This window comes from Topomyia yanbarensis, chromosome 2, assembly GCF_030247195.1.
Source record: "Topomyia yanbarensis strain Yona2022 chromosome 2, ASM3024719v1, whole genome shotgun sequence".
In the NCBI taxonomy this organism is placed as follows: domain Eukaryota; kingdom Metazoa; phylum Arthropoda; class Insecta; order Diptera; family Culicidae; genus Topomyia; species Topomyia yanbarensis.
The window spans coordinates 373,492,660-373,509,509 of record NC_080671.1 but is presented as its reverse complement, the minus strand read 5'-3'; positions in this window follow the sequence as shown (position 1 = coordinate 373,509,509).

Below are 16,850 nucleotides of genomic sequence, written 5' to 3'. Positions count from 1 at the left end.
GCACTAAACAGTGAATGTGAGTCAATTTTATTAATCGATACCTCGATGAGTTACAAAAAGAGGAGTTTATGCTTGTCCCATTTGAACTTAACAGGTATGTCTGGTTTGAACGTACACTCGTGTTTCAGTAAAAATTTCCGGGTGAAAGCCTCGATATACTGGCGATAGCAAAAGGAGTGCTTTAGCCAATGTGTGGCTTTGAGCCTAAGACTGAAAGACTTAAGAGACTAAAATATATCAGCGAACGGAGTATAATGGACTTTGCCCTTGCTGTGTCAAGCGAATCTGTGGCACAGTGGATATTTGTTTCTCCGCCAATTGTGGAATCCGAATGATGATCATGGTTCTAATTTGCTTAAGGTGATTAAGGGCCTAAGTTTTTGGAATCTTCTAATTGTTGTACAGTGAGTCCTAGAGATGAAAATCATAGCGCTCCAGTCGACAATAGTTAGAATAGTTAATCTCCACACGAGATAATTATTAGGGTGTCCCAAAATGACATCATGTTAAAAATGTCATCGAGTTCACTTCTTAAATGAAAGGTTAGGGTATTAGGACCACTTTCTTCTTCGGAGTGAGTTTGCTAAAACGCTTCCTACTGGTGGCGAATTTTGATTTTTTGAAAAATGGGCCGATTTTGGATAAAATTTCAAATTTATGCCTGTTGAAGTGGCCCTGAACTGTCTTAGATTTTTTTCAGAATTTTTTTTTTTTCTGGAGATCCAAACGGAGAAGTTTGGTTAGTTAGTTTGGACAAATTTTGAATTATAAGAGCGGCTTAAAACTTAGTAAAAAGTGAAATTATTGGTGTTTTTCAGTATTTTTTCTTGAAAATTGGGTATCTACAAAATTTTAAAAGTACAGAAAGCACTTTATATAGTTGAGCCGAATACAAGGGCGTAATTTTGCTGAAGAAAGTGTATAGCTACGGTCAATGGGGTATAACTTATTTAAGTACGCACCAGGGTTCGAGCCCCAACCCCGCACATAGGGTTAGAAATTTTCATAAGAGATTTTTCTAACCCGAAGAGGCGAATGACCTTAAGGTTAAAACCTCTATAATCGAAATAAAAAAAAGTATGGTGCTATTGACATTGACGTATGACTTATATCCAAGATAACATCTCGCGATATGTGTTGTCACACTCAATCTGACTGTTGGTTGCATAGGGAGGAAAAACGTCTATTCGACATATTTTAATGATTTTAAAAGAGTTCGTACAGGGACTTTCGAACCAATAAGGCGCTATAAAGTATAGTGCAAAGTTTGCTAATCCGCGTTTAAGGTTATCTTATGCGTTCTCCGCCTCTTCGAGGTTTTCGCTTTTTTTCTATTGTTTCGTGTGTGCGCAAAAACAACCGTTATTTGGCATATAGATCAGTAGAGAAGCAGTGTTTCTTTACTTGTGAGCTGCCAGGATACAGTTATACAAGTTAAGTAGTGCTATTATATTACATTACTCATTCTTGTCTCTCATACCATTCTGCACTGGGCAATAGACCCGGTCAAAAATGACTTCCCCTGACAATGACATCTAAAGGTGAGATGCGCGTCGAAAAAAATCGACTCTCCGACTGAGTTTATTCCCATGTCGAACCCTTCGTGATCTTCTTCCGGGTCAAAGACAAAAAAATTAAATCTATTGGAGAATCCTCGAGTTCTGATGGAACGATATTTGGCCGTTATAGAATTATCGAAAATTCACCCTGATAAGCTTCATGGCAATCTTACTGGCTATGGGTCTTTTACGAAGGAGTATAGAGTTTATATACCATGTTGGAATACATAGGGTCGTCTCCAATTCGAGATTGAATCCCGTGGATCCGTTGACACACGGAGTCGATTGATTTAAATAATTCATGCTTCAGCCGGTGAAGATACTGAACTACAAAAGATTGCAATCACCATCACTTGCAGCTGACGGGGAAAGGACATATGGTCGGTGTTAAATCAGACCGGACTAAGTGGCGTTGTATTGATTCCGAGAAAAACGAGTTTAATATCTGAATCGCAGCATCATTTACATTATAATTCGAAAATAAAATTGCCAACTTCATGCTAATTGTAACATATTACAATTCTGACAAATGTGGAACGTAGTTGAAAAAATTCTTTATCCAATGCTATTATTTTTTTACATCTTTATATTATGCAACTTAGTCCAGTCTAACTTAACACCGATCATATATGTACACTCGGACCTTCACCGCCTATCTCCTCTTAGACAAGGTACGTCTACCTGTTTGCCTTTTTGTGCCGCATGTCGTGAACTTTTCCAGATATGCTAGAGAGAAAGAGCTACACCACCGGCCACTACTAATATCTTCACCAGTTTGTCTATCGACAAATGCGACTCCGATGAACTCCAGGGGGAAACAACTTCTGCTGTGCTTAGAAACAATAAAAACCTGTTTTAATCCACCTAGTGGTGTAATTGTGCGTTTCTCATTTCTCTAAACTATGAGTCTATGGATGGTTATGTTCGTTTCAATTATGGAAATATCTAATACATTCTTAGTACACTTTACACCTACACACAACGGTTCGCCAGCCACGAACCTGATGAGCTAGGTGAAACACTTGAAACAAAAAATATGCTTTATTAGCCTAATCAGCATTAGTTCAGTGTGGTCTTCCTGCTAACTACGAACGAACCACTCCCCAGCTTAATTAGGGATGCCTTGTGTTGTAGCGGCGGTATAAAGATGATGGGGTTGAGAGGGGGAGAGGTATGAGTGATGGATGGGGTGGTGGTCTGAGGGGGGTGCAATGCAGGGTTGCCAAAATTAAATCTGTATTTTTGTCCTGAAAAATCTTTTCATCTGTATTTACTTTTCGAAAAATCCAATCAGCTTAGTCGTTTAACCTTTTGTTGGATTATCTATCGAAGATATTAATTCCTATGGTTTAAATCAGTTAAGCAAGGACTTGAACTTTATCGATGTGCACAATGGAAAAATAATTTTCTTCTTCCTTTAATATCTTTTGTTGATATAAAATTATGTACACTAAGTCGACCAATGTAGCTGTCGACTTTTCGTACAACAAATTGAGGATTAACAAAGTCACAGAGCATTACAATTAACGTTTGTGGGAGTAGAATGCAGCCACAGCCAGGCGTTTGCTGGTTGCTAACCTGAGTGTATTACATACCTTCACCTTTCTGAGTGTGCGACCAAAAGTGAAGATATATTTTAATATAGAGGGCTAAGCTGAGAGAGATAGAAAAGAAGTATTACTGAAACTGAAAATAATATTTCTAAAAATAGTTTTTGTTTTCATTTCTCAAAAATCTGTGTATCTGTACTTGCACACAAAAATCTGTGTATCTGTACATACAGATTCTTGACTGAAAAATCTGTAAAAATGCAGATTTTTCTTTGTATTTTTGGTAACCCTGATGCAATGAGGGATGATCTAAGGGGAATTTAAATTGATGGTGACCAATGAAGGGAGGGGGTGTAACCCTCTCTTGTTAACACTCAGAAACCTTATGTCAATCGAAAAAAAAAATTGGCCGGATTAGGTTGACGATTTTTAGAGTGATTGCATACCCTTTCTATATGAGAAAGGCAAAAATTGCTGTGTGGTCGCACTCTTAAACCTTTCTTAAACTTTCATAGCAGTTTACGGGAGCGTTATACCACCGACGAACCGACGTGCCACATGGAACAAAAAATTCGTCAGATGTTGTACTAATTGTTTAAACTAAAATACGTTATTACACTAGTGGCATCTGTATAATGGTTCGCGTGGTAGTCCTCGTCGATAACACAACAGTACGCAAAAACCAAGGTATATCGACGTTGTAACAGGTATGCTAGAACGAACAAACTTTCTTTTAGCATGTTGAAGATCGTTTTTCCAGCTTTTTATTATCCTATGTATGTACTATTTAACAGAACTGCCTGTTACAAGCAAAAATGTAACAGAATACATGCATTTTCAATCAGTTCTGAATACTATTTTGATGCATATTACCACTACATAGGTAGCTGAGGGAATCGCACACCTTCTGTAATATCAATATACTTATCGAGAAGCCTGCCTGGATTCAGACATGGCGGAGCGATCTGTCGTAATTTGAGAGTAGTGATCGCTTCGTTTCAAAACAATCGTTATTTTGTATGGGACACTTTTCGAATGCCTCTGCCATGTCGGTTCGTCGGTGGTTATACTGTTCATTTGAAACTAAGTTTGAGCGATTTGATTCAGCTAACTATGAGAAAAGTGAGTTTAGAAAATACATACACACACATAAAGACATTTGTCGATCTCGACGAACTGAGTCGAATGAGATATCACACACGGCCCTCCGGGCCGGGATTAGGTTGTCGAGTTTTAGAGTGATTGCATATACTTTCTATATGAGAAAAGCAAAAAGGAGAAACATTTCCTCTCCTACTCTTCATTGTAACAGGTGTCTCTTCAAGGTCCTCCAAGAATAACAGATTGAGGAAGTACTGGTGCAAAACCGAAACAAGTAGACCCAGAACCCGATCAGAACATCAGAACAGAAAGCTATCAAATTTATATCTCATGTAGATATTTATTAGCCACTGTGTTATCTTTATAATATCCCAATCAGCACGTTCGGTCGCAGTCGATGTAATGCACTTATTGTTTCTTATATTATGACACACAAGAACTGTATATCCTGGGACGCTATGACGTAGTACCTTTGCGTAAAAATATCCGAAACAATGAAAGCGTCATATTAGCCCAGACTTTATGACGCAAAACTTCTTTGACACATCTCAATATTAGTGTGCGTCATAAGATCCCGGACATTACGACGCAGGACTACTTTAGAACGTAGTGACACAAAAAAAGTCATAACGCATTCTTGCTTACGGATCTTATGATACACTCTTGTATGTACATCATAATGCCCCGCACGTTATGACGCTCACTGTTTTGGGACGTAAGGACGTATGACCTAGGACGTTATGACGCAGTATCTGTACGTCATAATATCCGAAACTACGTGTGCGTCACAGTGTTCAAGATATCCGTTGCGACATAAACTCCAAAAACGACAGTGTGCCATGACGTCCGCGACATTATGACGCACGACGGGAGTACCCTTATGCGATATAATGTCCCGGACTTTGTGATACACCACACTTCGGACGTTTAACCTCGGACATTATGACACGGTGCCTACAACCGCAGATCCAACCGGATCGTTACTAATGCCGCCTCCGTTCGAAATGAATCTGAGTCAGGCTCCAACTCAAACCGCTTTCCAAATGTATGAACTGACAGCGGTTTGTGCAAAAACCCCACCCAGTCTCAGGTTCAAGCGAAAACGGTATAAGATGGCTCGTACCCCGGTTGACACCACTGGGAGGAAACGGATAAGTTTTGTATCAGAGGTGAATGGCGACATAGTATGACCTCATGTTGCACAATAATACAGCTTTGTCAACCGAATAAAACGATACAAACAACCAAGTGAAAATAAGGACATATGACCAATACCAACCTGTTGAAATCTTTATCGATTGTCATCAAATAAACTGAAAGGAGGCATCCCTAACACAAGAGCCAATGCTAAATTCATCCAACAAAGAACAAATATAGGAAGGGTAGTGCGTTTGTTGTTCAGTCTCTACCACCCCAGGTTTGCTCAATTTCCTCGAATGACAATGATAAGGACACAAAGTTTATCCGTCTATAGCAAAACTGCGTTTTGCCCTTTATCCCACTCCCCCAAACGACAACGGAATGCTTTCTATCTTTCTAATAGAGACAGCGGTAGACACATTTCGGAGATGAAATTCAAACTTTCGGTCGACTGTGGTTTTGGTCGTTTTTCTCTATCTCTGTTTCAATTTTACAATAAATACATTCCGACCGGTTTCCGAAACGCTCTACTTTTGCCGGGAGGAAGAACTGCAAAAATTTGAATCTTTCCCATGGCGGTAAGCGCAGGGAGGGGGCAAATGCTTTCAGGAAGTCACAGATTAGACACCGCCCCCCCCCCTCCGCCTTGGCACAGGATAAAAAGAACAACACACTGCATCGACTGCTCCGGGGTACGTTGAAAGGGAACCGAGACCAGTACGATGGGAAAGCTCAGGTACACAGTCATGTATTGAGACATTTATTAGAGGGGCTGCAGAAGTAGCAATCCGAAACCCTCGGTATCAGCAGCACAATCAGGGTCATTATAATAAGAAGATATGTCAGAGGCATTTAGAGCGATTTCTTTAATGTCGTCCTTCTTGGTATCCGCTTTCGGCTTTAGGTTCTGCTTACCGCTTTCGTTGTTCGACACAAAAAAATAACATTTCACAATGTATATCTATACACAGTTTTTCGCTTACTTTATTTTGCTTTCTTAAGGTCTCTTCATTTTTTAATTACTTTACACAACGAACAATCATTAGTCAGGAATCTTTTGCCAATCAGTCTACCGCATGTGTGAGTTTTTGCGTGTGGTTTTTAGTGTGTCACTAGAAACAAAATTTCCCGTTCGCTGATTAGCAAAAACGTACGCATGGCTGTTAATCATTCCGGTGATGGTTAGCTGTCAATTTCCATAGTTAACTACAACTAGTATGTTACAAATAAAACTTGAGTGGTTTTTCTTCATTTTGCTTATTTCTCGGTTTAAAAAACAACAACATTTCGACTTCGCATCAATTTGTTCTCTTGCTTCTCGGCTTATCGGTAGGTTTTTATATTTAATACAATTAAAAGTCACTGTCTCACTACAATAAAGGAAGCTACTCATTAGTTTCATTTCTTGCCTATTCTACACGTTTTCGTATAAAAAAAACTAATTATAAAAACAAAAGAATCAATAAAATATAAATTCATATAAAATATATTCGTTAATAAAAATATAAAAACCCTATTTATGTAACACATATTAATAGTACAGAAGTGAGTTGTTCTTGCCTGTGTTTCTACGCGTGTGAGGAGGACTGTTTGTAAGCTTGTGTGTGTTCCGTGGAAAGTAGTACCCAATCGAGCGAGTCCCGATCGATTACACCACGTATAGCAGCCGTTTGTTGCTTTATTTGCTTCGTTTCCTATCATTTTTTGCGGTTTCTTTTCATATGACTTTTTACACTGCCGTGAATGTGATGCTTCTTGTTTATTTTACAATATACTCATATCCATGTCCTGCAGTTTTATTTTTTGTCTTTCGCTTTCCGGCTGAGAATATTAATCCTTTTTCATCTACCACGCCTGTGTGTGTACTTATATGGTTGTTTATTTGTTTGACTTCTAGAACGTGTACATATAAAAAAGTTGATTTCTCCCCCTATTACACATGTTCTTGTTGACTCATTTATGGCTTTCTTGTGATATTATGAGCATGTGGGTATACATACGAACGATTTTTCATTATTGTTTGCAAGTGGCATATTTCAATGGAACGCTCCTTGTTCATCAATCACAAATAAATTAACATTTTTTTGCCGTGCTTCTTCCCGCTTATAATTTGTTACTGCTGTCGCTGCTGGCTATCGGAGGATGTCTGGAGCCGGGGAAAAATGGGAAACAATTGTTTCATTAGTGATCACTCAATCATGCAGGTTATCTAGGCGTCTGTCTCCAGTCGCCCTTCCAGTCCTGTTTGACTGACGAACACTTTAGCTGTACACTACGCCAATTAGAAGACTGGTGGTGGAGAATCGGACAGGGAAATGTGATACTAACCCGCAACCAATAAACCAACATGTACCGTCAGAATGAATCGATATCATGACATAAATCCCACCCTGGCCCCAATCATGCTTGTGTATGTGTGACTGATTGTCCCCCGCTTGCCGCACTGAGCAATAGAGGGGCAATCCGCTATGACTGTGTGCGAAAGAATGTGGGGTTCGTATTGACTGTGCTGTGGCTTAGCACGGATGAATTATTAAACTTGGCTGGCTGGCACAAAAATCGTGTGGCTATCTATCCGTTTGTACACAACTGCGGCATTATTTGAATGCTGAAATTCGAACCCTTTGGTTTGGAAAACATGGCCTCCCCCACTATTCATCGGAGGCCAAAAAGCTGACAACCAGCCGCCGGATGGGACTCATGTGTGCTTAAGTTTTTGTTACTACAAAGTTTACGAGAAAGTTTTTGTTTGAAATGGTGAAAGGTCTGCTGTTGTGAGGAGCAAAAAGAACTACACAGGGTTTTTTTTGTTTGTTTTGTTGATACAAAGCTGAGTGGCCCACATCGAAGAGTCTCACCGTAAGAATATGAAACTTGGCAATCGATTCATCGACGTGCTCTGAATATGCCAACAAAAGACGTTGGGGACTGGTTCTATTTAGGAAAAATCAACGTTATTACAATTCCAAGTTTTGCTCAGGCATAAGACTAGCAAATCGTACATCTGCTAAGAATAAGAAATTTCCAGATAGGATTAAACGGACGTTTGCGGTTAAGTATCATCTTCTCCCAATAGAAAGTTAGCAAGACAGTTACTTTTCTACGATTATTGCAGTACTTTCCTTTATATTGAAATTATAAGTTTTAACAGTTCGAACGTTTCTTCATATATTTGCTTGTGCGAAGAAAGGTTTTAAGAGGAATTGGAATTTGCCGCAATACAATTCAAAATTTGTTTTTATGCTTTATTAAAATTCTCTCATTTCATATTTGATGGGTGGACTACACATGCTCTCATTTTATATTTGATGGGATTTTGTCCAGGGGTGCCAGGTAAAATATGTGCGCAGCGTACACTGCTGGCCAATAAAATAGGGGTCTTCTAGATTATTTTGTTTTTCTCTCAATTACACATACCAAGATACAGCAGTCTCAATCACACCTACCGCACACACAAGCCTTGATATCTGTCAAGTTACTAGTGGGTTGTTGGTGCTGATTATATTTGCAATCTTTGTCAAGACGCGAAACAAGACTGCCGCAGGCTTTTTTGTGTGGTCAATTAATAGGTCTGTGAAATATATTAACTGGTTATTATTTTACTCAACACCATTATATGTTTAATTTGGTGAAGTTTGTATTCTGCATGCTAATAAATGTATTTAAATGTTGAATAGGTCAAAGATTTGTTATAGAATGGGTCGAGCATCTCACTGTACTCGAGTGGATCGAGTTTTGCTAAGAAATTTTGTTGAAGAAGATAAGACGTACAAATAAATCGCGGATACACTTTGGTATTCCGAAAACTTCCTTACAAATGCCTTAAAACCTTTGAAAAAAGAAACACGCAAAAAACCCAAGAAAACATCTACAGCAGCTGACCATTGTATTGCATTATTGGCGAAATCTAATCCATTCGCGTCATCCAGGACTATTACAGCACAAATTGGAAATGTGGTAAGTCCGAGAACAGTTCGCCGTAGGCTGTAAAACTCCAATCTTCCAGAAAGAATTGCAAAAAAGGTTCCACTGTTGCGAAGCAAAAGACTTCGCAGAAATATGCAATTTACTTTTCAACACCGTTAATGGGCCTGGTTCAGAAGGAATCAAAAAATGGCGACATATTCTTCGGAGAGACGAATCAAAGATAAAACTGTTTTCCTCCGATGCACAACGAAACGTTAGACGTCCAAAGTGCAAAAAGTTTTATCTGCGACACACGCAAAACATGGTAAAGCACGGAGGCGAGAACAATGAGGTTTGGGGCTACTTTTCGTAGAATGACGCAGGTCCTATTTTTCGCAACACCACTATAATGGCAAGATACGAATGCAAGGGTAAAGGATGGACATCCTAAAGGATGTCATGCAGTGCTATGCCAAAGATAACGTGCCTTTATATTGCAGTTTCAGCAAGATATTGATCGAAAACACACCGAAATATGTAAAGGAATGATGTCGGGATAATAAAGTGACTATAATTTCGGACCCTACCAATCTCCTGTCATCAATCCCGTAGAAAATCTACGGAATGTACTTAAAAAGAAGTTATCCGGTCAAAATTTCAGAAATAAGGGTCGTTTGTGGGAAGCAGCGTAAAAGGAATGGTACACTATGCCAACGGAAACTTATCAGCGTTTGAATGGCTCAATGCCAAGGCGAATGGATTAAATTTGGTTGAATAAGGGAGGTTACACAGGCTACTAGTTGTTAAAAATATTAAAGTCTTAAAATCATTGGATTTGAAAATTTTCAATGCAATGGATTACAATACACCTACTTTATTGACCAGGTACTTTTTTGGATTTCATGGAGAAGAGAAAGTTTACAAATTAAAGTATTCTTTTTCATATTTACGACTGTGCCTAACTATAAAATATTGGAATAAAAAAATAGTTTTAGAGAAAACTCAAAATTTCATGTATTTTTATCTCACACCTATTTTATTGTCCAGCAGTGTATGTCAATGATTAGCACACGAGACATGCGAAGCTTGCCTTATATTCTCTTTTTGCGGTGAAGTAACCAAAAAACGGGGCCCAAAGTGCTGGACTTGAAACTTTTCCGATTTTTCTTCAGTGTTCGGTTAACCGGGCACACTAGACGTTTTTGCCAGAATTTTGGAGATTTGTTCAGACTGTCAGAGCTCGATGCTTCCGTGTAGCGTGGTATGCATCGAATTTACTCTATGAGAATCTGTCCTGAGTTTCGTTAAATTCGTTGATAAATATCAATTTCGAGTTTAGAACGAGCCTTCGACGGATCTGGCGAACAAGTAGAATAATTCAAAAATTGAGTTTTGAAACAAGGTACATAAATAGAATAAAAAAAGAAGAAGATTGTCAGAATTATGGTGATGATCTATTACAGGGTTGTTACGGAAGACGATTCGCGCGAGATTTTTCGCTGATCTCAAACCAAATAATTATTGCCTATACATCTTCCAACAGGTAATGATTTTTTTTTTGAAAACAACTATAAGAAAGTTCTTATGTTTTACACCAAGCGACATAACTCTACAAAATGAACCGGATGAGCTTTGTTTAACAATTCTCGGAGGTTTGTTTATATGGGAGATACGTAGGTTCGAATGCAACAGATGAACATCCGGTGCACTCAAACTCACGCAACTGACGAAGTAAACAAACCACCGAGAATTGGGTTCTTTACTGACACAGTTGAACGCGACTGTTCATTCTTGACAGTTCGCTTGTGCTGTTTACATGGACTTAAAAAATTCTATGCGATTTGCAAGCAAATCTACCCGGATGGAATTTTACAATAGCATTTACCCTACATACAATCATAAAACAATAGATATTATAGTTATTACTGTTTCAATATTGTTCGACGCAGAGTTCGCGCGGTAGATTTACAGTAAAATTTCATGTAACAATCAATTTTACTGTTCGGCAAGGAACTGATACAGAAAATTCACATTAAAATTTACTGTTTTCGAGGAAAAATGTTTGGAGAAAAATTGTTTTTTTTTTAATGTTAAGATACATAACCACTCCCCTTTTTATTGTAAAACTCGATTTTACATTGAAATTTGCTGTAGAAACGTTAAAGTTTATTGTTTTTGTATTGTAGCATAACACTAGAATATACTGTAAATTATTGTAAAATTACGTGCACAACATTTTTCTAAGTCCATATAAATGTATTAGTGAACTGCCAAGAAACGTGAAATTTACTGTGTTAGTAAAGAACACAGTTGAATACTTTACGCTGACGTCACAAATGAACTTGATTGTCCATTTTTGACAGTTCGCTTGCACTGTTAACATGTACACCAAAAAAATATGAATATCATCGTTGGCGTAATTGCAAACATGACACAATTTAATAAAATTTAAAACACGAAACGAAAACGTAAACGTTTACGTAAAACGTAAAACTATGTCATTTTTTATGCTCGCATATGTCAGGGTCAGGAAACGTAAATTTACTCGTTTTTCTAGGTGCGTGATTTTTTTTTGCGATTTGCTTCGAGCGAATCTAGTCGTCCACAAAAGTTTTCTAAGACCATGTAAACAGTACTAGTCAACTGTCAAGAAAAGTGAGGCTAACTGTGTCAATAAAGAACCTTATAAAGTTTAGTCTATTACTAAACCAATCGTGTCTTGTTACTTGAAAATATTTCGAACTTCAGAGTCATTTTGAAACATTTCAATCCCAAATATTTCGACAACATGTTATAATTGTTGCATTAACGAATATAATTTGGATCAAATCGGATACCCGTTTAATTTTGCTAAGTTATGTTGTTAATCTATGCAAATCGCATTCGATCCACCATAACACAGATTAAGAGTAATTAACAACAATAATATGCGCAACAATATATGGGCTACGCAAATTCTGATTGCCGCCTGCTTACACAGTAACCCTAACTAAAATGTTTTAATTATGTATTTTTTCAGCGACTTGAAGACTTTCTACGTCGAAAAATCTACAAAATTGTAACTGTAATGTTTATCAAAATACTAATTGATAATTCCAAGAAAATTGTAAGCTTTAGGTGCACTTTTAGTTTGAAATATGCAAAATAGGCCCGACAAATTCATGCATTGCGGTATTTTTAAGATCCAAGGGTAATCATATTCGACATCATAAATATTTCAAGACCGCTCCATATTAGAGGTCCCACAGATTTTGATAAACTTTTTGCAACTACAATTTTGTAAATTGAAGTCTCAGTTTATAAAATATGCGCTAAAAAAAGGTTGTTTCATTTTTCATAAAAACAAAAACTTACGTTAAAAATTTCAATTGTGAGGAACCCATTTTTTATTTTGTCAGCTAAAACATGAAGAAAGAAAACATTTTGAATGTTTTTGCATATCGGTAAAAAGTTTTCCTAACAATAACTTTATCCATGTTTTAATTCCACACTAATTGACTAACAGAATATGATTCTAAGAATCATTTTAAATCAAAATGCATTTAACAAATATCTTCCAAAATGCTATAGTTGTCGAGATGTTTGGAATTTTGCTCCAACAAAACCAATTAAACCGTGTAATTATGCCCTTTTTAAAAGTTATTCTCGTTACCCCATCATAAAATGTCAACAGTCTAATGTTCATCGTTTTAAAGACTTAAAAGAAACTTTTTCAGTGTATTTGTATTTGGATCATGCATTCGATAAAAAAGTTTTCCTAACAACGACTATTAACATATTTTTATATGACGTACTATTTGCAGTCAAAAATACAATTTTTTTTTAATATGATTCTAAACGCCATTTCAAATCAAAACGTACATAACAAAAAATTTCGGAAATGTTAGAGCTCTCGAGATATTTTAAATTTTGTTATAACAACACAATTATTTTGATTATTAGTACCTTTTCATAAGTTATTCGCGTTTCTCCACCAACAAAAGGTTTTTCAAAAGGCTCATGACATTTTCGGTAACTTTCCCTTTGACATCAAAGCGATATCGTAAACGATTTGAAAGCTACATGAAAACAACCTAAATATAATTGATCATCAGACCCTATGGCTGAATAATATTTTAATTGCTTTCGTGTAGCCTTCAAAATGGTTTACAATATCACCTGAAAAACCTATCGTTGTTGGTCGTAATAAAACAAAATAATTGTTTTGGTAAAACAAAATTTGAAATATCTCGAGAACTACTAAATTTCAGAAAAAAAATTTGCGAGCATTTTGATTCGAAATGGTGTTTAAAATTTCAAAAGATTGAATTGAATTTTTGAATGCAAATAGAATGAATTATAAAAATATGACAAGAGCTGTCGTTAGGAAAGCTTTTTTTTTATTGAAAGCTTATCCATGATACACTGAACAAGTTTCTTTAAAACGATAGATTGTAGATATTTTATGAGGGAAACGCGACTAACTTTTAAAAAGGGCATAATTACACGAATCAATTGTTTTTGTTGGATCAAAATTTCAAATATCTTGACAACTATCGCATTTTGGAAGATTTTTGTTAAATGCATTTTGATTCAAAATGATACTTAGAATCATATTCTGTAATAAAGTTACAGTTTTGAATGTCAATTGGTACATATAAAATTTAAAAAAGTTATCGTTAGAAAAAAATCTTTATCGATATGTTCTTTTCTCTTTAGATTTTTGTTGACAAAATAAAAAAAATTAAAAAATGGTGTTTACTACAAACTAAATATTTAAAATAAATTTTCGTTTCTGTGAAAAAGACACATTTTTCAGTGATTTTTTTTTGTACAAAAGTATTCATTCCCTGAAACTCGTTCTCAGATAGTTTTTCGGCTTAAAATACAATAATCGAACAAAAAAATGTTGATGAAATGTTGAAAGCAATGTACGCAGAATCGTCTGGGCCCTTTTGAAAAATTGCTCTTGTATCAAAATTCTGCAAGTACCAGAGAAAATCACGGAGATTCATAAACAGAACACAACTGCAAAGTTTCATTACCTCATTTCGTTGTGTAGTAGTATAGTAAAACATGCCATGAAGCTGGTTGAAGCCTTCTACATCCTTATATTTATTATCCATTATCACGCAGGAAATTGTGGTCAAATATCCACGAAAACATTTCCGAATAAGTGTTTAGCCCTCACATTCTGCTTATCACTATGATACGGAAACGTAACTAGTAACAGTGCGAACAGAAAGGTCTGGCCTTCTTCTGAATGTTTGTCTCACAATCGAATCCATTTGATCGTGTTTTTTGATTTCTTTGTATTTGCATTTCTTTGTATTTGTAGCTGCCGGCAATCGAGTATAGAGTACTTGATAATTTGTAACTGTATTAGTGTGTTCAACGATTTGTTTTCCTCCACCTGTCATAGGTGGAGAAAAACAATTCGAAAATAGCTTTTCGGAATAAGTTTTAGAGCGACATAGAACATTTCAACACCATTATAAATACTATAGACGAGCTACTTCAAACGCTTAAATTAGCTGACAGTTTTATATATGACAGCTGAAGGAAAACAAACTCTCAATTAGTGTGTGTGTGAAATAGAACTCCATTAGGGTGCTTACCAGCCCCCTGCTAGGCAGCCATTTTGTCCTGGCCAACATCTGCCTTTGTTCAAATCAAAACAACCCAATGCTATTGCACAGGCGACATGGGCCTAGATGCGGCTAGGCCCACATATGTTGACTACTGTCAAAGTCTGTATATCTCCATAGAGGATGACAGGAGTGACACCCTCCTGGTGCTTACAGAGAGGCGGCAAAAAGATGAGCTGGCGCTGGAACTGATATTAGAATGCGAGAAACCTGCTTGCTGCTAAGACAAGACGTAATAATCGGCTTCTTATTTTTTCCTTCGACATTCTTCTTTCCGCACATTTTCATCCTGCCAAAATCTTCTGAACAGTGTTGCTATTTTTATTAATAAAAAGGGAGTCTTGTTAATCTATTTTATGCCGACAATATTTTATATCATGAATCCACTATATTGATGAAGGGAACCGATTTTCCATGTCATGGGTGTTTAGTAAGGTTTGATGAAGCCATTTTCTGAATAATTTTAGATTCTAGTGTGGTTTCTGTCGTATTTTTTGTTAAAGTTAATTAACCACGTATACGGTAAATGCATGATAATCATTTGTTTCGCTTTACCGCACAATTTCAGTTCAATTTAGTCATTTTTACTTTTTTAACGATAATAATTTTATTTGTCAAAAGTAATGACAATCTTTACCTATAAATATAGCAACACTGCCAAACATAATTTGAATATCCCTGCAGTAACATTGCGTACGGTGCAAAAAGTCAGAATCAACCAATCAGGAGCTGGACCATTCTGACGTAAAATTGGAACAAAAACGCCCCCCCCCCCCCTATTGTCACGTCTTGTCTTAGGCTTGCTACAAATCAAAGGGATGATGTCAGAGTGAAATCTGAGCAGATCTGCACCGACTGCCTGCTTTTACTCTGACAGCCTCCATTTGATATGCTGCAAGCAGATTTCTCGCATTCTAATGTCAGTTCCAGCGCCAGCTCAGCTTCTCTGTAATTACCCTTAGACGATTTTGAAACGCTGTGAACAGAACTTGCAGATTAGCCAAGCTTTTTTAAAGCACAAAGTTGATAAGGGCTAAAACACCAAACTAGCCCCTAACTTCTTCGATTTGGCAATATAGAAATTCCGTGCTGAACTAAATCAAATGCGGCTCTCAAGCCGGTATATACTGTGTCTGTTTAGAGGTGTCGGTGCATTACCACGTAAACACAACGAGCTAAGCTCGAAGATGTTAGTGGATACAAAAAAAACAAAATACGAATTTAACTACTGCAATCAGTAATGCATGAAAAAATGGTTCCCATTTCGTGCCGTAAACTCATGTTTCCACGGTACCAAAACAGGGCCTTGAACGAAAATAATGTATTTTAGAATTGGGTTAAAATTTCTTTCTGTAACACCCGCATAACGCTTTTATTTGTGGAGTTATCTTTTTTGTGAACTTCAGTCCCGGTTTTCGGTGTGTCATTCATAGTAAAAACTCGCAACATAGTCAGCCGATCTTCGTAATATTTGAGAGATTAAAGCAGAATAGATAGAAGCATCAGTTGTCTTCTTTGGATTGTTTATACTATTAATAAGTTTCAAGATATTAAATCTCAAACTTTAAAAATCGTTTTTCTCGAAATGTACTAAATGGCGCTTGTCATAAGATAGCACAACAGCGACGATCTGTTATACTTTCATTATCCAGTTCCCATTAGCACGTTACTCCGCGTAAAAATCTGACAGTAAGGTCAATAATAACATACCACGATAACGCGAAGATAAATTACGAAATCAGAATAAAGCTGTTAATATCATGAAAACTAGTCCCCTTATTCCACGTGTCAATTTCGATAGTAAGCTCAAGAATAAAATATCAGGATACCGCACAAATAAATTACAAAAATCGTGACTTAAAGGGTGTCCCACATTAAATCGCATCACGGACAAAACGCTGTAGAAAATAACCCATTGAGTATTTTCTCTTAAAAATTTAAGTAGAAGCAGTTTAGAGTGTATTGTT